Source organism: Oratosquilla oratoria, chromosome 11 (genome assembly GCF_046742065.1).
Source record: "Oratosquilla oratoria isolate Oo_2021 chromosome 11, ASM4674206v1, whole genome shotgun sequence".
NCBI classification, from domain to species: domain Eukaryota; kingdom Metazoa; phylum Arthropoda; class Malacostraca; order Stomatopoda; family Squillidae; genus Oratosquilla; species Oratosquilla oratoria.
Genome location: NC_134787.1, coordinates 15,757,583 through 15,781,729, shown reverse-complemented (window position 1 = coordinate 15,781,729; position 24,147 = coordinate 15,757,583). Strand labels below are relative to the sequence as shown.

General features: G+C 43.5%; 1 protein-coding gene across 1 annotated transcript in view; it reads right to left on the bottom strand.

Annotated features, from left to right (window-relative positions):
* The window catches only part of Pgant2 (polypeptide N-acetylgalactosaminyltransferase 2), a 296,288-nt gene that overhangs the window by 183,125 nt on the left and 89,016 nt on the right, over positions 1-24,147 (bottom strand). The gene's annotated exons all lie outside the window — the stretch shown is intronic.

Here is a 24,147-nt window from a genome sequence, read left to right as displayed (position 1 = left end):
TAGACATTTGCCCACTCTTGACGCTATACTGATGTTGTTTTAACCTTACTTTTAATTCTTTTCCAGTCTGACCAATATAGCATTTGTCGCAATTTTTACATGGAATTGAATATATACATCCTTCTTCCTTATATGGAGAGTTTTTAATTAAAAGACTTCTAACTGTATTGGAGTTCTTAAATGCTACTTGAATGTTGAAAGTCTTAAGAATATGTGGTAGTTTGACGAAATTCTCGTTGAAAGGCAGTACAAGTAGGTTCTTTACATTAAAAGTTTTACTAGCTTTTTCCTCGTAGAAAGATTTCTTAGCCGATTTATAAGAAATCTCCACGAGGTGCTTAGGATATTTTAATTTTGAAGCTATGTTAGATATTCTTAAGAGTTCATCATCCAAAAACTCCGGACTGCAAATTCTATGGGCTCTCAGAAACATTGATGACAACACTGACATCTTTGTCCTGCAATGATGAGACGAATAAAAATGTACGTATGAAAGAACATTGGTGGGTTTTCTATAGACATCAAATTTGAAGGACCTTTCCTTTCTGTAAATCATAACATCAAGGAAAGGTAAATGATCATTTTCTTCTATTTCCATGGTAAATTTAATGGAAGGGACCAAGGCATTGAGCTTAGTTAAGAACAAAGTAGGATCATCATTTGCAGGCCAAATACATAAGATATCATCAATGTATCTGTACCATGTGACAAAATGGGGGAGAATCTTAGGTAATAATTTAGTTTCAAAAAATTCCATGTAAAGATTGCTAAGAACTGGAGAAAGTGGGTTACCCATAGCCATACCAAACTTTTGCTGGAAAAAATTACCGTCAAATACAAAATATGAGTCAACAATGCATAATTTAATTAATTCAATGATAGTGGTGGTAGGCAGTGGCAACTCATGTTTCTTCAATTCTTCTTCAAGATACAACAATAAATCAAAAACCGGTACACGAGTAAATAACGAGGTAACATCATAACTTATTAACTGGTATGTATAAGTTAGACAATTTTATTGTGAAAAAAGTAGTAGCCCAAACGTCCGCTGCCGCGAACGGGTCAGGTTGACATTAGATCCTCGCAACCTCTCCTGGTTCCTTCCCTGACCTCATACTCTTTGTATATATTCTTGTGTACTTTTTCTTTTCTATGTACCCTGAGGATGTCTGAATAGACGAAAGCGCTTGGTCATCAGTTTTTCTTTTTCCTTGGTGGTTTTTCCGCATATTTAGAATCACGAGTTTATGTGATTTCTCATGCAAAATGGATACCACGCGCTACTTCCAAGACTTCACTGTTTTCTGCCCTGGACTTTCTCCCTTCGTCACTGAATTCTGTTCAGCTCTCTCCAAGTCCCACAAGATGAAACTTCGACTGAGGTTCCTAAAGCGGTGTTTAGAAGAACAAGTGTTACCCAAGTCTCTTCTCAACAACAGATTGTCAAGTTTGTGTGAGCGACCTTTTGAAGAATTCCAAAGAATTATTCTAATGAAACATATTGAGATCACGAAAATTGAAGTGAATGCCATGTTCCAAGTTTTGGGATCAAAGAAACGTGAATTTGAACGTGCTATACCGGTGGATTGGAAATCAAGACTGCTTGATTACTGTTATGGTAAAATGAGGTTTGTATGTAATACCCTTAGAATTAAGCTTGACAAAAAACTTGACAGTTTAATCAAAGACAGTAACTGGACCAAACATGCAAATCCAAATTTTGTGATTAATTTGTCCGACAAACCCTTAAGTGATGATGCTAGGTGTGCTTTGGGTTATGGACTTACTTTTGCCACATCCAAACAGGTGGATAGTGTTAGTATAGCCAAAGCCTTTTGTAATCTGGAAAAATTTGGTGATGTATCCAGTGATGACATTAATATTTGCAAAGGTTTTGTGTATAATTCTTTGTCTAACTCTAACCAGCCCACTTGCCCGAAACGTTTTCTCAAAGAGTACAACAATTTAAAGAATGACAAAGAATTGCATGTTACTAAAGCAGATAAAAGTAATAGTGTTGTAATATTGAATAAGATCGATTACATTGACAAAATGGAAACCTTATTAAGTGATGAAAACACATACACTAAGTTAAAGAAAAATCCTTTAGAGTCCGTCAACAACAAATTTAGATCAAAATTAAAACAACTTTTAAAAGGTCATGACCACTTAATTAAAGAGTTTTCATCCACCTCACCTTCTTTGCCATACATGTATGGATTAATCAAAACTCACAAGCCTAATAACCCGGTGAGACCTATTACTTGTTCTATAGGATCTGCCAGTTATAAGTTATCTAAGTGGCTAGTGTCTATCTTAAGTCCTCTTGTAGGCTCCATCTCTAGTAGCCACATTAAGAACAATGTAGAGTTAGTTGATAAGCTTAACAACCTAAATTTAAATTACCATTTTAAGTTAATAAGTTATGATGTTACCTCGTTATTTACTCGTGTACCGGTTTTTGATTTATTGTTGTATCTTGAAGAAGAATTGAAGAAACATGAGTTGCCACTGCCTACCACCACTATCATTGAATTAATTAAATTATGCATTGTTGACTCATATTTTGTATTTGACGGTAATTTTTTCCAGCAAAAGTTTGGTATGGCTATGGGTAACCCACTTTCTCCAGTTCTTAGCAATCTTTACATGGAATTTTTTGAAACTAAATTATTACCTAAGATTCTCCCCCATTTTGTCACATGGTACAGATACATTGATGATATCTTATGTATTTGGCCTGCAAATGATGATCCTACTTTGTTCTTAACTAAGCTCAATGCCTTGGTCCCTTCCATTAAATTTACCATGGAAATAGAAGAAAATGATCATTTACCTTTCCTTGATGTTATGATTTACAGAAAGGAAAGGTCCTTCAAATTTGATGTCTATAGAAAACCCACCAATGTTCTTTCATACGTACATTTTTATTCGTCTCATCATTGCAGGACAAAGATGTCAGTGTTGTCATCAATGTTTCTGAGAGCCCATAGAATTTGCAGTCCGGAGTTTTTGGATGATGAACTCTTAAGAATATCTAACATAGCTTCAAAATTAAAATATCCTAAGCACCTCGTGGAGATTTCTTATAAATCGGCTAAGAAATCTTTCTACGAGGAAAAAGCTAGTAAAACTTTTAATGTAAAGAACCTACTTGTACTGCCTTTCAACGAGAATTTCGTCAAACTACCACATATTCTTAAGACTTTCAACATTCAAGTAGCATTTAAGAACTCCAATACAGTTAGAAGTCTTTTAATTAAAAACTCTCCATATAAGGAAGAAGGATGTATATATTCAATTCCATGTAAAAATTGCGACAAATGCTATATTGGTCAGACTGGAAAAGAATTAAAAGTAAGGTTAAAACAACATCAGTATAGCGTCAAGAGTGGGCAAATGTCTAATGCCTTATTTATTCACCTAAGGGATTTTAATCATTGTATAAATTGGGAGGGTGCTAAAGAAATTGTTAAAGATAAGTCATATTTGACGAGAAATATAATAGAATCCAGTCTGATCAAAGATACATTTGTCAATAACTTAAATTTAAGTCATGGTATGTATAAGTTAGACAATTTTATTGTGAAAAAAGTAGTAGCCCAAACGTCCGCTGCCGCGAACGGGTCAGGTTGACATTAGATCCTCGCAACCTCTCCTGGTTCCTTCCCTGACCTCATACTCTTTGTATATATTCTTGTGTACTTTTTCTTTTCTATGTACCCTGAGGATGTCTGAATAGACGAAAGCGCTTGGTCATCAGTTTTTCTTTTTCCTTGGTGGTTTTTCTGCGTATTTAGAATCACGAGTTTATGTGATTTCTCATGCATATATATATATATATATATATATATATATATATATATATATATATATATATATATATCAACTAATAGTAAACGTATGAAAATTAACAAAAATAATTACCCCATTTCTCCCAGGAATGTAAAAAAATACATATAATGTATAAAATTAACGAAAACAATGAAGATAAAAATATAAACATATAAATAAATTAATTGAATAATAGTAAACTATGCAAAAATAAAATCAAGTTAAGCAAAGTATTGTATGCACGTGCCTAAATACAATCACAGTATCATATATATAATTTCCATGGCCGTCGCGCATAAGACTCGAACCTACCGCTCTGACGTCAAGAGCGGAAGGTTCGAGTCCTATGCGCGACGGCCATAAAAATTATCTGATTGATGTCGCTGTTTACTAGCGAATTTCTCATACAATCACAGTATATTATACTCTGACAAACATTAACATAAACACTGAAAGCATGTTCCAATGTAAAAGAAAAATATCATATGTACATCGACAAATAAGGACAAAGATAATGTATACGTATATCAATGTCCCTTTTTCCACCTTGTAAGGGGGGTGGCCGTGACAAAGGATGCCTTGACTTCTTGAAGAAATCCCTCCACCCGTCTTCCTCCCTCTGTCCCATTCAGTCATCGTCGTCATCATCGTTGTCACCATCTTCATAATTTTTATCATCATCATCATTATTATCATCACTATCGTCACCATCATCATTTTCATCATCATCGTCATCATCATCATCATCATCGTCGTCGTCACCATCATAATCATCATCATCATAATCATCATCATCATCATCATCATCATTTTCATCATCATCATCATCACCGTCATCGTTTCCATAAAACGATGTCGTGATTCGTTTGACGTCACGTGACGCCAAAGTGGACAAAATAAAATATGCAAAACGCACTGACGTCATGTCGGTGGTATCTGATGCGGCGACAAACACACAAGTCAGCGACAACGTTTTGTCGAGATTAAATCTATTTTCCTAGTTTGTATTAGCAAAAGCACAGTCATAATTATTTCTAACAATATCAATAATTAACCCATAAACACACACAAAAGATGGCAACAATATTTCGAGATTAAATTTATGTTTTCATAGTTTGTATTAACAAAAGTACATTCATGATTATGTCTTAATTACTAACAATATGAATAATTAATGCCAAAAAATATCCGAAAAAAAATTACCAACATGGAGAATGAAAAAAAAAAAGTGTTTACTAATAACAACTTATAAACTACGTCAGCATTGTACTTCTGCTTCTGAGAAATCATATACACGTTTCTGTGCACGTATGCACGCGTATGTGCGCGCGCGCGTGTGTGGTGACGTATCTTTTGAGGTAAAATGTCCAGCTATCATCAATCAACCACACTTGGAATATTTCGCTTCCTTATGGGCACTAAATCTCATCAATACCAGTGATAGATTAATAGACTAAAAAAAAATGCAGCGATGAAAAACAAATACATAAAAAATACACATAAGAAACAAATCATACGAAAATAGCTTAAAACATATTCCGAAGGGAATTGGCGACATCAAAACCGAAGATATCTTGACAATAAATAATAACTGGACGAAAAATAATGGCCACAAGGCGTTAGGGCGTAAATCTAAGCTATAAATAGGTAGAAACAACTTCATTAAGTATGTCGTTAAGATGCCGACAAACTTTATCACTGTAATTCATTGTGTGTGCACGTGCGCGCGCACGTGTGAATGTGTGCCCGCGTGCTTGTGTATGTGTGTGTGTATGTGTGTGTGTGTATGAGTGCGTGCATGTGTGTGCGTGCATCTGTGTGTGTGTGTGCGCGCGCATGTGTGTATGCGCGCATGTGTGTGTGTGCGTGTATGTGTGTGTGTGTGTGTGTGTGTGTGTGTGTGTGTGTGTGTGTGTGTGTGTGTGTGTGTGTGTGTGTGTGCATGCGCGCATGTATGTGTGTGCCCGCATGTGTGTGTGTGCATGTGTATGCATGTGTGTGCATGTGTGTGTGTGTGTGTGTGTGTGTGTGTGTGTGTGTGTGTGTGTGCGCGCATGTGTGTGTGTGTGTGTGTGCGCGCGCGCGCATGTGTGTATGTATGTGTGTGTGTGTATGTATGTGTGTGTGTGTGTGTGTGTGTGTGTGTGTGTGTGTGTGTGTGTGTGTGTGTGTGTGTGCGCGCGCATATGTGCTTGTGTCACACCGCTCGGGTCAGGGGCAATGTAGCAAGGCACAGCTCTTCAGTGGGACCCGACGATAGTAGCTGTTGTAACCCTATCACTTTGGAATTTGGCGACTTCTCTCTTCATCATTCAAAAAAATAATAATACATAAATGAATAAATGAAAATATATAAAGATACAAAAAGAACATCCATTCGGATTGCGTCATCCCATCATCCATTCACTCCCACTCTCTTCCCTGCTCGACAGACACTTCCCTTACATACAACGCCACGTTCACTCCATCCATTACTTCATTCTCGGTCTTCCTCACAAGCTCACCCCATCCACTTCTGTCTTCCACGCTTATTGCTCGCCTTTCCCGTTTCACATCCTACACACCTCGATCAACAACAAATACAACAACAACAATGATAAACTATTCACTACACTGACCATGATTTTATCTGTCTGCCTACAACATTGTTCAGAGGAGAGAGGGAGGGAGAGAGAGAGAGAAAGAGAAAGAGAAAGAGAGAGAGAGAGTGTCAGGTGTGACTGGACAGACTCACAACTCTCTTTCGACTGCGTTCCCATAAATTAATTACATGCGTGATGTGTGCAGCCGTGGACTCTGTACACTCACATACATACATACATACATACATGCATGCATACATACATACTTCATACACACATACTCGCTGTCACGAGCTAAAGTTTTGACTTAGGCTACGGTTTCCTTTTTTTTTTTTTTTTTTTGTAGAGTACAAGATCTATTCCCGTGTTGTCTTTAGCTTACAGTTAGGTAGTTTTCTTGAATATAAAGAAAAAAGTCAAAGTGTTTGTGTACATGCATCCACAATTCTGTGGTAACCAATTACCGGTAACGAGGTAACGGTAACCAAGTAACGATCATAGTAACGATGAAGTTCATCACGGCCTGAAAAAGGTCGCCCCCTCATCCCCCCCCCACCCTCCGTTTCCAAACTTGGTCAAAACTTGGCCAAAATTTGCCAAAACTCAAGTTGATCAAATTAAGTCGGATCAGACTCATTTCGAGACTGCCTGCCAGTCTATCTGTCTATCCCCGTTTATCTGTCTGTCTGTCTGTCTGTCTGCCTGTCTGTCTGTCTGTCTGTGCCTGTCCGTCCGACGATGCCTGTCTTCCGTCTGGCTTTATATCCGTTTATGTCTGTGTTTGTCTGTCTGTCTATCTGTCTATCTCCGTCTGTCTCTGTCTGTTTGTCTGTGCCTGTTCGTCTGGCCATGCCTGTCTTCCGTCTTGCTTTATATCCGTCTATCTCTGTATATGTATCTCTGTATATGTCTGTCTATCTGTCTCTCCTTGTCTATGTCTGTCTGTCTCTGTCTGTGCCTGTGGGTTCGGTGGTGCCTGTCTTCCGTCTGGCTTTATATCCGTCTATGTCTATCCGTCTGTCTGTGTCTATCTGCCTGTCTGTCTGTCACTCTCCGTGATTGAGACGAGGTCACGTTAGACTTTGAGCATCTGCGCGACTGCCCCAGTTGGCCACTTCGGATTAAAACTTGAGAATCCGTCTCGCTCAGGAGAGAGAGAGAGAAAGAGGAGACGCCCGCCCCTCCCTCCCTCCCTCCCTCATCCACCCCTTCCCCTCTCTCATCCTCCCCACTTTTCTCTCTATCTCTCCGTGTGAGTTGTGGAATTGAGGGGAAGAGAGGGGAGTGGAAAGGGGAAGGGGTGAGAGAGGTAGAGGAGGAAAGGGAAGAGGAAGGGCAAGGGGAGAGATGGGAAGGGAAGGGGGTGGATGAGGGGGGTGGATGAGGGGGGAGGAAGAGAAGGGGGGAAGAGGGAAGGGGAGAGGAGGAGGAGGAGGGAAGGGGAGAGAAGGTGGATGGAAGGGGATGGAAAGGAAGGACAGGAAAGGGGAGATCCTGAAGCTATGTGAGCAATCCAAGTACATAAGGCAAAGGTGGCAACGAACCCCTCGTTGGCAGCTAAGCGCCTCCTGTCGTGAGCTCCTCTTTTTTCATTTTATCAAGTAAAGAGATGACGGACGAGAAAAGAAAATAATTTTTATTTCAAAACGGATTTGGACTGAAGCGGTCGTGATAATATTATTTTTCTTTCTTTTTCGAAAACTTATTTCGCGAGTGTTTGACTAAGCTTATGTTTTGAATCGTGTTTAATGCCTCTGCGTTTATTCTTTATTGATATTTGCTTTATTCTTTATCAACTCTCTATCTCTCTCTCTCTTTCTCTCTCTCTCTCTCTCTCTCTCTACAGTATATTCAGCTACTCATGGAGGTCCTCTTTTTTTCAAATTAATAAAATCGTATGACGACAAGACAAACAAGTCTGAAGAGATTTTATTATTAAAGAGTCTGCCTGGGGTCCTGTTTACTTATTTATCGATATGTGAAATAACCTGCACACATATGTGTGTGTGTGTGTGTGTGTGTGTGTGTGTGTGTGTGTGTGTGTGTGTGTGTGTGTGTGTGTGTGTGTGTGTGTGTGTGTGTGTACAAAAGCCCCTTTCCCTCTTCTGAGAGGGGTGGCCGTATGAAAGCACGCACGCACACACACGCACACACACACACACACACACACACACACACACACACACACACACACACACAATCCATGCCCATTTAGCGCCTCACCCATCTCGTGGATACAGTCACACTGCTCGGGTCAGGGGCAATGCAGCGAGGCATAGCTCTTCAGTGGGACCCGACGATCGTAGCCACTGTAACCCTATCGCTTCAGAATTTGGCGACCCCTCTCTTCATCCACTCAAAAAACATTACAAAATACAAAAAGAAAAGCCATTGGGATTGCGTCATCCCATCATCCATTCACCCCCTCTCCCTTCCCTGCTCGACAGATATTCCCCTTACATCCAACGCCACGTTCATTCCATCCATTACTTCATTCTCGGTCTTCCTCACAAGCTCACCCCATTCACTTCTGTCTTCCACGCTTTTTGGTTGCCTTTCCTGGTTTATTCTTTCCATGTGCCCAAAGCTCCTCAACATCTCCATCAACACAAACACAATGATAATTATTATTATTATTATCAACTATTCCCTACATGACCATGATTTTATCAGTATACCTACAACACTGTTCACAGGGAAGAGAGAGCGGGAGAGAGGGGGAGAGAGCGGGAGAGAGGGGGAGAGAAAGAAAGTCAGGTGTGACTGGACAGACTCGTAATTCTCCTTTGACTGCGTTCCCCGAAATTCATTACATGTGTCATTTGTGCAGCTGTGGACTGTGTACATATACATACATACATACATACATGCACACATGCATACACGCTGTCACGGCTAAAAGTTTTGACCCAGGCTACAGTTAGCTAGGTTTCTTGAATATTAAGAAAAATGTCAAAGAATCTAAATTTTGCATCACGAAAAAATCCTGCATGATCAAAGCTCTTACTTGTGACTGTACATGCACACACAATTTTGCGTGATCTTGTTTTGTACATTTACTCAGGCAGCCGCAAGACAATTTTTTTTTCGAGTGACGGAAACCTTCTCTCATTTCGCAACAAGCTGACGTGTCTTTACCAAGTAGTAATGGTAACGATAGCCATGAAGTAAGCGTAGCAGTAACAAATTACCGGTAACGAATTACCGGTAATGAAGTAACAGTAACCAAGTAACGGTCATGGTAACGATGAAGTCCATCACGGCCTGAAAAAAGGTCGCCCAACCCTCCGTTTCAATTTTTGCCAAAAATTGGCAAAATTTTGTCAAAACTTTGCCAAAAACCAATTTAATCAAATTAACTCGTGCGTATGTGTGTATGTGTATGCATTTACCTAATTGTAGTGTACAGGAAAGGAGCAACGCTCGTTGGGTGCCGTCTCCTATTCTCTAATGTACGAGTATATATGTGTGTGTGCGTGTGTGTTAATTGCCCGACAGGTCGACCACAATCTCCCATCAGCCAAGTACAATGGCTCCACGGAAGGATAATGATACTTTCCGTTATTAACGTCACCCTGTCAGTGTGCCTATAGCTTTGTACTGTAGACGATATTTTAGGCCTTTTGATGGAAACTCTACGGACAACAGTCACATTGTTGTTGTTGTTGTTGTTGTTGTTGTTGTTGTTGTTGTTGTTGTTGTTGTTGTTGTTGTTGTTGTTGTTGTTGTTGTTGTTGTTGTTGTTGTTGTTGTTGTTGTTGTTGTTGTTGTTGCTGCTGCTGCTGCTGTTGTTGTTGTTGTTGTTGTTGTTGTTGTTGTTGTTGTTGTTGTTGTTTTACCTTCTGTGCGATGCTGTGCCCAAGGGTAGAAATACTTATTCTTCCTGGCCAAATAGTGTATCGCCTTCATGTACGTCCTGCCCCCTCCCTTCTCCCCCCTGAGAGAGAGAGAGAGAGAGAGAGAGAGAGAGAGAGAGAGAGAGAGAGAGAGAGAGAGAGAGAGAGAGAGAGAGAGAGAGAGAGAGAGAGAGAGAGAGAGAGAGAGAGAGAGAGAGAGAGAGAGAGAGAGAGAGAGAGAGAGAGAGAGAGAGAGAGAGAGAGAGAGAGAGAGAGAGAGGAGAGAGAGAGAGAGAGAGAGAGAGAGAGAGAGAGAGAGAGAGAGAGAGAGTACCAAAGTGAAGACCTGATGATCACCACCAGCACCAACTGGCGGAGACAATCTGGGAAGGCCCCGAACAGTCTCTTCCCCGGAAACTCTCTTCGCCCTTCGGCAAAGTCTGTTGGGAGCTTCTTTACGACTTCGACTCTCCACTTCGACACCCACGCGACAACTACAACGGCACTCACCTCCAGAGGCTCAGGAAGGCAAATTCGGCCATGGCCCCAGAAGAATAACGCCGAACAGAAGGAAGAACTTCTCGAAACCTTCCGGTCGTTACGAGAGGGCAATAAGAAGCTGGCCGCGTGGAACTACAAGGCTTTCAAGAACGGCTGAGGAAAAACGAGCCGATTTTAACGGCAAATGTAATGGATGCGGCACCGGAGGCCCAATGAGGTAGCGCATTTCTGCTACTCGAAGAGACGCCTCGGCGCGTCTCGGGAGGCCAAGGAGGCCCCGGTGGACCAACTCGTGGACTTGTCCGAGCTGCCTAACGTTCTGGATGTTTCACCAGAAGCGCTCGAGACAGCCACGTGCGCCCATCGTAAGTACCACGCCTCTGCTGCCCGCCAAGATGCCCCGGCGCGTCACAGGAGTCCAAAGTTGTCGTCGTGGTCGAGTTAATAGACTCGTTGGAACCGGTCGATGCTACCCAAGGGGTTGACACAGGACTTTGTACGGTTTTGAACGATTATGAAGCAAAGCCCAAGTTCAACCGCGGCAACAGCTCAGCCACAAAAGAAAGAAAGTGACTTGAGCGGCTCCCAGGAAGAACGAGAGGAGGAGCTGCCCCTACGAACTGGGATGCCGAGGGTCCGGCCCCCACATAAGCCACCACCGGGCAGGCAGTGCGGCGACAAAACGTGCGCCACTGCCAACTACAGCTGAGCCAATCGCTTTCACCGAACTTCGAAGACTTGCGGACCTGCTGTGGTCCAGAGAGGACCTGGTCCAGAGAGGACCTGGTCTAGAGAGGACCTGGTCCAGTGGACAGACTGGATCGTTATGGCTGAGGACTAGTGCGCTGGCCCGTTCGCCCTTTCGAAGTCTCGACGAAGACGACCAGAACCGTTGCTTTTTGTGTTTCCTCTGGGTTTGCAGCTTTAGTTGCGGGTCGGTTGAGTTCGACTCCTCTAAAAGCGACTTCGGAGAATGATGCGGTTTTCGACCCCATTCGGTGAGAAAAATTAAGCCCTTTAAGCCCAGGTCTTTAGTATTTTGGGCGGCAGTTTTATGATCACCCATTTTCCGTCTCCTTTTCTGAGGAACACGGAAGCGAAGGTATAACCTCGTGCGCGAACCGCGACACATTTGAGGCGTTTAAACAGGGTAAATATAACCCAATCTCGCAATAGAAGGACCTCCTGGAGGCTTATCTTCATCGGATTTGCACGCTGCCCTCTTCGGCAGAGGCTGCAGACGTGCATATGCCGATGGGTTGGCAGTGACGCATGTTTTGTCGCCGCACTGCCATTCCTTGGGTGGCTTATGTAGGGGGCAGGCCTTCGGCATCCCCGTTCGTAGGGTCGCCTCCTCTTATCGTTCTTCCTGGGAGCCGCCCAGGTCACTTTCTTTCCTTGTGGCCGAGCTGTTGTCGCGGTTGAACTTGGGCTTTGCTTCACAAGCGTACAAAGTCCCGATTTGACCGTGCCCGACCCTTGGGTAGCATCGACTGGCTCTGACGAATCTATTAACTTGGCCACTACGACGACCTTCGACTTACTTCTGTGACGCGCCGGAGCGTCTTGGCGGGTAGCAGATGCGTGCTACTTCCGATGGGCGCATGTGGCTGTCTCGAGCGCCTCTGGTGAAACATCCATAATGTTAGGCAGCTCGGACAAGTCCACGAGTTTGTCCACGGTGGCCTCTTTGGACTCCCGAGACGCGCCTAGGTGTCTCTTTGAGTAGCAGAAATGCGCTACCTCATCGGGGGCACATGGCTGCTTCGGGGCCTCCGGGGTCACACCCATTACATTCTCCGTTAAAATTGGTTTGTTTTTCTTCAGCCGTTCTTGAAGGCCCTTTCGTAACGACCGGAAGGTTTCGAGAAGGTCTTCCTTCTGTTTGGCGTTACTCTTCTGGGGCCATGGCCGAAGTGACTTCCTGAGCCTCTGCAGGTGCCATTGTGGTCGTCGTGTGAGTGTCGAATTGGAGAGTCGAAGTCGTGAAGAAGCTCCCAACAGACTTCGCCGAAGGGCGAAGAGGGTTTCCGGACGAGAGACTGTTCGGGGCCTTCCCAGATTGTCTCAACCAGCTGTTGGTGATGGTGGTGGTCATCAGGTGTTCACTTTAGTACATACACACTCTCATTAATATATTCCTATCTAGCTATCTATTTATCCATCTGCCTATATATGTGTGTGTGTGTGTGTGTGTGTGTGTGTGTGTGTGTGTGTGTGTGTGTGTGTGTGTGTGTGTGTGTGTGTGTGTGTGTGTGCGCGTATATTTACCTAGTTGTATTATACGGGAAGGGAGTTATGCTCGTGGTGACCCGTCTTTATATCTCTCAGCATCAAGTTTTTTTTTTTTAATCTTGAATAGTGTTTGCACCCATTGTTTCTTTGTCTGATTTGTTCCAAGTATCTATCACTCTGTGTGTGAAGCTATTTTTTTTTTTAGATCTCTTCTATAATAATCTTTTTTTTCGTTTTTTTTCGTGTCCTCTTGTTTTCCAGTGTCCCATTTCAATAAATCATTCTTATCTTAGACTTCCATTCCCTTCATAATTCTATAGATAGTTTGTATGTTTCCTCTTTCCCTTCTTTGTTCCAGAGTTGGTAATACCAATTTGGACAGTCTTCGTTCATATGTCATTTTGGAAAGAGCTAGTGCCAGTTTTGTTGTTGCTCTTTGTATTCTTACTATTTTGTTATATTCTTTTTGGTGCTGGGTGTCCATAGTGTTGCTGCGTACTCGAGTTTTTCTTATCAATGTAGTTAATTTTTTTTTTCATCATTTCCTCATCCAAATAGGCAAATGCCACTTTTATTGACCTCAATAAATTGTAGGTTTCTCCGACTATTTTATCGATATGCTTATCCGGTGTCAAGTCTTTGTTGATCATCACTCCAAGGTTTTTTCAGAGTTTACTTTTTTTACCTCTTCCTCACCAATTTTATAATGTCTCGATATTCTGTTTTTACTTTTTCCAAATTCCATTATACTACATTTCTTGATATTGAATTTCACTTCCCACTTTTGAGTCCATTTCCAGATCTTGTCCAAGTGTGTGTGTGTGTGTGTGTGTGTGTGTGTGTGTGTGTGTGTGTGTGTGTGTGTGTGTGTGTGTGTGTGTGTGCGTGTGTGTGTGCGTGTGTGTGTGCGTGTGTATGTGCGTGCGTGTGTGTGTGCGTGTGTGTGTGTGCGTGTGTGTGTATGTGTGTGTGCGTGCGTGTGTGTGTGCGTGCGTGTATTTACCTAGTTGTATTATAAGGGAGGGGAGCCATGTTAGTGTCTATTGTCTAGTTTCCTCTTAAATTCGTCAATGGTTTTTGCACACACTATTTTTTCGTCCATTTTGTTCCAAGTGTGCGTGTGCGTGCGTGCGTGCGTGCGTGCGTGCGTGCGTGTGTGTGTGTGTGTATTTACCTAGTATTTGCCTAGCTGTATTTTACGGGAAGGGGAGCTACGCTCGTGGTGTTCCGCCTTTGTATAGCGCAGTGTCTAGTTTGTTCTTAAATTCGTCAATGGTTTTTGCACATACTATTTTTTCGTCCAGTTTGTTCCAAGTGTCCACCACTCTCTGTGGAAAACTGTTCTTTTTCAGATCTCTTCTATAACTATGTTTTTTGAGTTTCTTTCCATGTCCTCTTGTCTTTCTTTTGTTCCAATTTAACAAGTCCTCTCTATCGAGTATTTCTGTGCCCTTCATGATTCTATAGATGGTCAGTAGGTCGCCTCTCTCTCTCGACTTTGCTCCAAAGTCGGTAACTCCAATTTAGCCAGTCTATCCTCATATGACAAGTTTGAAAGAGCAGGAGCCATTTTTGTGGTTGCTCTCTTGATTCTTTCAATTTTCTTTATATTCTTTTTGGTACTGGGTGACCACAATGTCGCCGCATATTCTAGTCTTTGCCTTATCAGCGTGACTAATATTTTTTTAATCATTTCTTCATCCAAATATGTAAAAGCCACTTTTATTGATCATACCAAGTTATAGGATTCTCTAACAATTTTGTGTATTTGTTTATCAGAGGACAAGTCGTTTGAGATAATCACTCCCAGATCTTTCTCAGATCCCACATTCTTTAACTCCTTAGTTCCAATTTTATATTGTCCTGATATTCTATTTTTCTTTTTCCGAACTCTATTATGCTACACTTCTCAATGTTGAACTCCACTTCCCATTTCTGACTCCACTTCCAAACCTTATTCAGGTCTTCCTGTAGTGATTCGCAATCCGTTTCGGTTTTTACTTTCCTCAACAATTTAGCGTCGTCTGCAAAGAAGCTCATGTAACATTCCACATCATCATCCATGTCATTCACATAAATAGCAAACATTATTGGAGCCAATACAGATCCTTGCGGAACTCCACTAATCACCTCCTTCCAACCTGAATATTTTTCTCTGAGTACTACTCTCATCTTTCTACCATTCAGGAAGTCCTCCATCCAGTTTAGCAGGTTGCCTTGTATCCCTCCTATATTTCCAATTTCTTTTTAATCATTTTTTTCTGTGGTACTTTGTCGAAAGCTTTTTACAAGTCCAAGAAAGCACAATCAGCCCATCTAACCCTTTCTTGCACTATATCTATTAGTCTTGACTAAAAACAGAATAAATTTGTGATACATGATCTTCCCTGTGTGTGTGTGTGTGTGTGTGTGTGTGTGTGTGTGTGTGTGTGTGTGTGTGTGTGTGTGTGTGTGTGTGTGTGTGTGTGTGTGTGTGTGTTTACTATATGTATAGTAAAGACCCCCTCTTGTGAGAGATGGCTGTTTGAAAGCGGGCGCGCGCACACATACACAAACACACACACAAACACACGACTCCTGGCCGCCATTACGGCGGTCCTGGTTCGAATTCCCCCCGAGGGCTGAAATAATTTCAGTATCGCCGCGCTGCTTGTCGTTACTCTACTTCTCGTGGGAGGGGAGTTTGGGTGTATGTGGGTGTAAGGTCACTGAACTACATTGCACTGCCTCTGCAGGAAGTTTATTCCATTCATTAACTACACGGTTGGCGAAGTTGTTTCTACCCACTTTCAAATTAAACCTATTTCCAGACAGTTTGAGACCATTATTTCTTGTCGGATTCCCATTAAGTGTGAAAATTCTCACTTTTGATGTTCTCAATTCCCTTTAGAATTTTAAAGACCTGTAACAAGTCACCTCTGAGTCTACGATTTCTTAGGGAAAACAGATTCATATGTTTTACTCGATTTTCGTATGATTTATTTATTATATTTGGAATCAGTTTTCTGGCTCACCGTTGTACTTTTCCACACACACACGCACGCACGCACACACACACACACACACACACACACACACACACACACACACACACACACACACACACACACACACACACACACGCAGATTTAGAGGTAGATGGATAAATAGATAGCTAGATAGGTACATAAAGGAATATACGAGTATTACTGTGTGTGTGTGTGTGTGTGTGTGTGTGTGTGAGAGAGAGAGAGAGAGAGAGAGAGAGAGAGAGAGAGAGAGAGAGAGAGGGAGAGAGAGAGAGAGAGAGAGAGGGAGAGAGCGAGTGGAGAGAGAGAGAGAGAGAGAGAGTGGAGAGAGAGAGAGTGGAGAGAGAGAGTGGAGAGAGAGAGAGAGTGGAGAGAGAGAGAGAGAGTGGAGAGAGAGAGAGAGTGGAGAGAGAGAGAGAGAGAGAGAGAGGAGAGAGAGAGAGAGAGAGAGAGAGAGAGAGAGAGAGAGAGAGAGAGAGAGAGAGAGAGAGAGAGAGAGAGAGAGAGTGGACAGAGAGTGGAGAGAGAGAGTGGAGAGAGAGAGTGGACAGAGAGTGGAGAGAGAGAGTGGACAGAGAGTGGAGAGAGAGAGTGGACAGAGAGTGGAGAGAGAGAGTGGACAGAGAGAGAGTGGAGAGAGAGAGAGTGGAGAGAGAGAGAGAGAGAGAGAGAGAGAGAGAGAGAGAGAGAGAGAGAGAGAGAGAGAGAGAGAGAGAGAGAGAGAGAGAGAGAGAGAGAGAGAGAGAGAGTACCAAAGTGAAGACCTGATGATCACCACTAGCACCAACTGGCGGAGACAATCTGTGAAGGACCCGAACAGTCTCTTCCCCGGAAACCCTCTTCGCCCTTCGGCGACGTCTGTTGGGAGCTTCTTCGTGACTCCGACTCTCCAAACCGACACCCACACGACAACCACAGCGGCACCTCCAGAGGCTCAGGAAGGCAGTTCGGCCATGGACCCAGAAGAGTAACACCGAACAAAAGGAAGAGCTCAAAACCTTCCGGTCGTTACGAGAGGGCAATAAGAAGCTGGCCGCGCGGAACTAAAAGGCCTTCAAGAACGACTGAAGAACAACAAGCCGATTTTAACGGAGAATATAATGGGTGTGGCACCGGAGGCCCTCGAAGCCCTCAAAGAGACACCTAGGCGCGTCTCGGGAGGCCAAGGAGGCCCCGGTGGACCAACTTGTAGACTTGTCCGAGCTGCCTAACGTTATGGATGTTTCACCAGAGGCGCTCGAGACAGCCACGTGCGCCCATCGGAAGTAGCACGCTTGTGCTACCCGCCAAGTCGCCAAGGCGAGTCACAGGAGTCCAAATCGTCGCCGTGGCCGAGCTAATAGACTTGTCAGAGCCGGTCGATGCTCCCCAAGGGCCTGGCGCAATCGAATCGGGACTTTGTAAGGTTTTGAACGATTATGAAGCAAAGCCCAAGTTCAACCGCGACAACATCTCGGCCACAAGGAAAGAAAGTGACCTGGGCGGCTCCCAGGAAGAACGAGAAGAGGAGCCGCCCCACATAAGCCAACAACTAAGGGCTGGCAGTGCGGCGACAAAACGTGCGCCACTGCCAACTACAGCTGAGCCAATCGCTTCCGCCGACCTTCGAAGACTTGCGGACCTGCTGTGGTCCAGAGAAGACCTGGTCCAGTGGACAGACTGGACCGGTTATGGCAGAGGACTAGTGCGCTGGCCTGTTTGCTCTCTTGAAGTCAACGAAGACGACAAGAACCGCTGCTTTTGTGTTTCCTCTGGGTTAGCAGCTTTTGTTGCGGGTCGGTTCAGTGTTAAGTTCGACTCTTCTAAAAGCGACTTCGGAGAGGAATGTGCTTTTCGACTTCATTCGGGGAGAAAAAATAAGCCCTTTTTTAAATTATCATATATATTTTTTTAAACCTTTATGCTTCTTCTTTGGGAACCAGGTCTTTAGTATTTTGGGCGGCAGTTTTATGACCACCCATTTTCCGTCTTTTCTTCTTAGGAAGACGGAAGCGAGGGTGTAACTTCGTACGCGAACCGCGACACATTTGAGGGTAAATATAACGCAACCTCCCGATTGAAGGACCTCCTGGAGGCCAATTTTCATCGGATTTGCACGCTGTCCTCTTCGGAAGAGTCTGCAGACGTACATGTACCGAGGGTTGACAGTGCCGCACGTTTTGTCGCCGCACTGCTAGCCCTTGGGTGGTGGCTTATGTGGGGCGGCTCCTCTTCTCGTTCTTCCTGGGAGCCGCTCAGGTCACTTTCTTTCTTTTGTGGCCGAGCTATTGTTACGGTTGAACTTGGGCTTTGCTTCATAAGTGTTCAAACCCATACAAGTCCCGATTGGACTGTGTCAGGCCCTTGGGGAGCATCGACCGGCTCTGACAAGTCTATTAGCTCGGCCACCACCACGACTTTTTGACTCCTGTGACTCGCCGGGGCGTCTTGGCGGGTAGCACAAGCGTGCTACTTCCGATGGGCGCACGTGGCTGTCTCGAGCGCCTCTGGTGAAACATCCATAATGTTAGGCAGCTCGGACAAGTCCACGAGTGGATCCACGGGGGCCTCTTTGGCCTCCCGAGACGCGCCGAGGCGTCTCTTCGAGTAGCAGAAATGCGCTACTTCATTGGGGGCATATGGCTGCTTCGAGGGCCTCTGGGGTCACACCCGTTATATTCTCCGTTAAAATCAGCTTGTTTTTCTTCAGCCGTTCTAGAAGGCCTTTCAGTTCCACGCGGCCAGCTTCTTGTTGCCCTCTCGTAACGACCGGGTAATTTCGAGAAGTTCTTCCTTCTGTTCGGCGTTACTCTTCTGGGGCCATGGCCGAACTGCCTTCCTGAGCTTCTGGAGGTGCCGTTGTGGTCGTCGCGTGGGTGCCGAAATGGAGAGTCGAAGTCGTGAAGAAGCTCCCAACAGACTTCGCCGAAGGGCGAAGAGGGTTTCCGGACCAGAGACTGTTCGGGACCTTCCCAGATTGTCTCAAGCCAGTTGGTGCTGGTGGTGATCATCAGGTCTTCACTCTGGTACCCCCCTCTCTCTCTCTCTCTCTCTCTCTCTCATCAATATATTCGTTTATGTACCTATCTAGCTATTTATCCATCTGCCTATATATCTATGCGCGCGCGCGCGCGCGCGCGTGTGTGTGTGTGTGTGTGTGTGTGTGTGTGTGTGTGTATGTGTGTGTGTGATTCACCATGGTCTTGGTGAATATGTTGGACACGTGATCGACAGCTATTTCGCTCCCAGAAGAGAGCTCAGAGCTCGTATGACCGATCTATGGGTAATGCTTTGACCTTACACGCACACACACACCCAACTCCCCGCCCGCGAGAATTGGAGTAATGACTCGAAGCGCAGCGATACTGAAATTATTTTCAGCCCTGGGCAGGATTCTAACCCGGACCGCCGTAGTGACAGTCTGGGACTCTACCAACACACACGCGCGCGCGCGTGTGTGTGTGTGTGTGTGTGTGTGTGTGTGTGTGTGTGTGTGTGTGTGTGTGTGTGTGTGTGTGCGTGTGCATGTGCATGTGCGTATGTATGTGCATGGGTGTGTGTGTGTATTTATCTAGTTGTATTATACGGGAAGGGGAGCTATGCTCGTGGTGACCCGTTTTTGTATCTCGCAAGATCAAGTTTTTAAAAATTTGTATTGTGTTTTGCACACACTATTTCTTCATTCAATTTGTTCCATATATCTATCACTCTGTGTGGGAAGCTGTTCTTTTTCAGGTCTCTTCTGTAGTTATCCTTCTTGAGTTTCATTGCATGTCCTCTTGTTTTTCCTCTGTCCCACTTTAATAAGTCCTCTCTATCAAGGCATTCTTTTCCTTTCATAATTCTGTAGATGGTTAGTAGGTCCCCTCGTTCTCTTCTTTGTTCCAGGGTTGGCAATTCCAGTTCAACCAGTCTTTGTTCATATGTCAGGTTTGCAAGTGTTGGGACCAGCTTTGTCGTTGCTCTTTGTATTCTTTCTAATTTTCTTATATTCTTTTTTGTACTGGGTGACCATATCAGCGCTGCATATTCCAGTTTTGGCCTTATCAGTGTTTGTAATATTTTCTTGATCATTTCCTTATCCAGGTATTTAAAAGCCACCTTTATTGATCTCAACAAATTGTATGTTTCTCCGACTATTTTATTTATATGTTTATCTGGCGACATGTCTTTGGTGATGATTACTCCTAGGTCCCTTTCAGAATTTACTTTCTTTACTTCTTTTCCATCAATTTTATACTGTCCTGTTATTCTCTTCTTGCTTTTTCCAAATTCAATTATACTGCATTTCTTGATGTTGAAATCTACCTACCATCTCTTGCTCCACTCTGAGACTTTGTTCAGATCCCTCTGCAATGAGTCACAGTCTATTTCGGAGTTTATTCTCTTTAATAATTTTGCGTCATCCGCAAAGCACATCATGTAACTTTCAATGCCTTTGTCAATGTCATTTACATATATAGCAAACATTATCGGAGCTAGTACTGATCCCTGTGGAACGGCACTACTCATTTCTTCCCGTTTTGAATATTTGTCTCGAGCACCACTCTCATTTTTCTTCCATATAGGAAGTCCTCCATCCAATTCAATAGTTTTCCATGTATGCCTCCTATTGTTTCTAGTGTGCGTATGTGCGTATGTCCGTGCATATGCGTGTGTGTGTGTGTGTGTGTGTGTGTGTGTGTGTGTGTGTGTGTGTGTGTGTGTGTGTGTGTGTGTGTGTGTGTGTGTGTGTGTGTGTGTGTGTGTGTGTATTTACCTACTTGTATATACCTAGTTTGCTCTTAAATTCGTGAATGGTTTTTCAGCCCTGGTTCGAATCTCCACCAGGGCTGAAATAATTTCAATATCGCCGCGCTGCGAGTCGTTACTTCAATTCTCCTGGGCGAGGAGTTGGGGTGTATGTAGGTGTAAGATCACAGCATTACCCATAGATCGGTCAAATATGAGCTCACTTCCAGGAGGGAAATAGCTGTCGATCACGAGCCCAACATGTGATTCAAGACCATGGTGAATTACACACACACACACACACACACACACACACACACACACACACACACACACACACACACACACACACACACACACACACATCGTCCACGGTGCCAGGTGAGGCACCATAATTCCATCAAGCCGATCAGAGCACGTACTGACCGGTGTAAGAAGAGCCCCATACCGACATTTGTGGACTTAATCAACAACTAGTATTAACATTGTTGTACCTATTAGTAAGCCTGCTGTTTTATTTGTCTAGTTTTTAAATGCTTGTAACAACGTCTACTCACTGTCATAGTATTATAATGTTATTTTCTTGTAGGATGTATATTTTCAGCAGAAATGCTGCTATACCCAATAAACCGTAAATTATTATTATTATTATACACACACACACACACACACACACACACACACACACACACACACACATACACATACATACACACACACACACACACACACACAATCCACACCTATTTAGCACCCCTCCCATCTCGTGGATACAGGGCCATCCCTATCTCCAGTCACACAGCTCGGGTCAGGGGCAATGCAGCGAGGCACAGTTCTTCTGTGGGACCCGGCGATCGTAGCTGCTATAACCCTACCATTTCAGAATTTGGCGATCCCTCTCTTCATCCATTCAAAACAAAATAAATAAATAAATAAATAAAAATACATAAAGAACATCCATTCGGATTGCGTCATCCATTTATCCATCGACTCCCGCTCTCTCTCTCTCTCTCTCTTTCTCTCTCTCTCTCTTTCTCTCTCTCTCTTCACTGCTCGACAGACATTCCCCTTACATCCAACACCACCTTCACTCCATCCATTACCTCATTCTCGGTCTTCGTCACAAGCTTACCACATCCACTTCTGTTTTCCACACTTTTTGCTCGCCTTTCCTGATTCATTCTTTCCATGTGCCCAAATCTCCTCAACATCTCCATCAGCAACAAATACAATGATGATTATTATCATCATCAAATATTTCCCACATAACCATGATTTTATCAGCCTGTTCACAGGAGAGAGAGAGAGAGAGAGAGAGAGAGAGAGACAGAGAGAGAGAGAGAGAGAGAGAGAGAGAGAGAGAGAGAGAGAGAGAGAGAGAGAGAGAGAGAGAGAGAGAGAGATGGTCAGGTGTGATTGGACAGCCTCACAATTCTCGCCTGCGTTCCCCGAAATTCATTACATGCGTAATTTGTGCAGCTGTGGACTGTGTATACATACAGTACATACATACATACATACATACATTTCACGAGCAAAATTTTTTATTCAGGCTACAGTTCTCAAAACGTCAAGGATATTTTTTGTCGAGTATGAGATATATTCCAGTGTTGTATTAAGCTTACATTTAGAAAGTTTTCTTGATATACAAAACTTGTCAACGAATCTAAATTTTGCATCGCGAAAAACTCTGGCAGGATAAAAAAAAATTGCTCGTGACTCTACACATTCATACACAATTAATTATGTACATTTTGCTCAGGCAACCGCTAGTCATATTTTTTTTTTTCAACTCAAAGAAACCTCTTCTCCTTTCGCAGCAAGGTGACGTGTCTTTACCAAGTAGTAATGGTAACGATAACCATGAAGTAATGGTAACGATAACGATAAATGGTAAAAGTAACAATGAAGTAAGCGTGGCAGTAACGAATTACCGGTAACGAAGTAACGATAATTAGGTAACGGTAACCAAGTAACGGTCATAGTAACGATGAAACCCATCACAGCCTCCGTTTCCAAACTTGGCCAAATTTTGCCAAAAATCAATTTGATCAAATTAAATCGTGCGTGTGTGTGTATGTATATTTACCTAATTGTAGTATACAGAAAGGAGCAACGCTCGTTGGGTCCCGTCTCCTATTCTCTAATGTTTATGTGTGTGTGTGCTTGCGTGTGTGTTAATTGCCCGACAGGTCGACCACAATCTCCCATCAGCCATGTAAAATGGCTCCACGGAAGGATAATGATACTTTCCATTATTAACGTCACTCTCTCAATGTGCCTATAGCTTTGTACTGTAGACAGTATTTTAGAGTTTTTAATGGAAACTCACTCAGTCACACAGCTCTATTATTACTAATTATCATTATCATAATAATAATTTTGATGATAATAATAATGATGATAATGATGATGATCATCATCATCATCATTATTATCATCATTATTATTATTTTATTTTATTCTCTTATTTTCTTTTACCTTCAGTGCGATGTTGTACCCAAGGATAGAAATGCTTACACTTCCAGGCCAAATAGTGTATCGCCTTCATGTACGTCCTGCCCCCCTCCCCCCACTTCTCCCCCTATCCACGTACCCCCACCCACTCCCAGCACTTTTTCACCCATTCCCCAACTCCCGTTTTCCCCCACGACCACACGTGTCACCCATCACCATTACCACCACCACTCGTCTCTCTCTCCTTTATCTCTTCCCACTTCTCCTCCTCTTCCCTCCCTCTTTCTCTCTTTCAATATCTCCCCACACCACCCCTCTCTTTCTCTCTCACACCATCTCTGTACCTCCCTCTTCCCTCCCTCTTTCCTCTCTCTCTCTCTCTCTCTCTCTCGCTCTCTCGCTCTCTCTCTCTCTCTCTCTCTCTCTCTCTCTCTCTCGTCCGGAAACCTTCTTCGCCCTTCGGCGAAGTCTGTTGGGAGTTTCTTCATGTCTTCGACTCTCCAATTCGACACTCACGAGACAACCACAACGGCACCTCCAGAGGCTCAGGAAGGAACACACACACACACACACACACACACACACACACAGACAGACAGACAGACAGACAGACAGACAGACACACACACACACACAGATATATAGGCAGATGGTTAAATAAATAGCTAGATAGGTACAGAAACGAATATATTGCTGAGAGAGAGAGAGAGAGAGAGAGTACCAAAGTGAAGACCTGATGACCACCACCTGCACTAGCACCAACTAACGGATACAATCTGGGTTGGCCCCGAACAGTCTCTTCCCCGGAAACCCTCTTCGCCCTTCGGCGAAGTCTGTTGGGAGCTTCTTCACGACTTCGACACTAACGCCACGACCACAGCGGCACCTCCAGAGGCTCAGGAAGGCAGTTCGGCCATGGATCCAGAAGAGTAACGCCGAAAAGAAGGAAGAGCTTCTCGAAACCTTCCCGGTCGTTACGAGAGG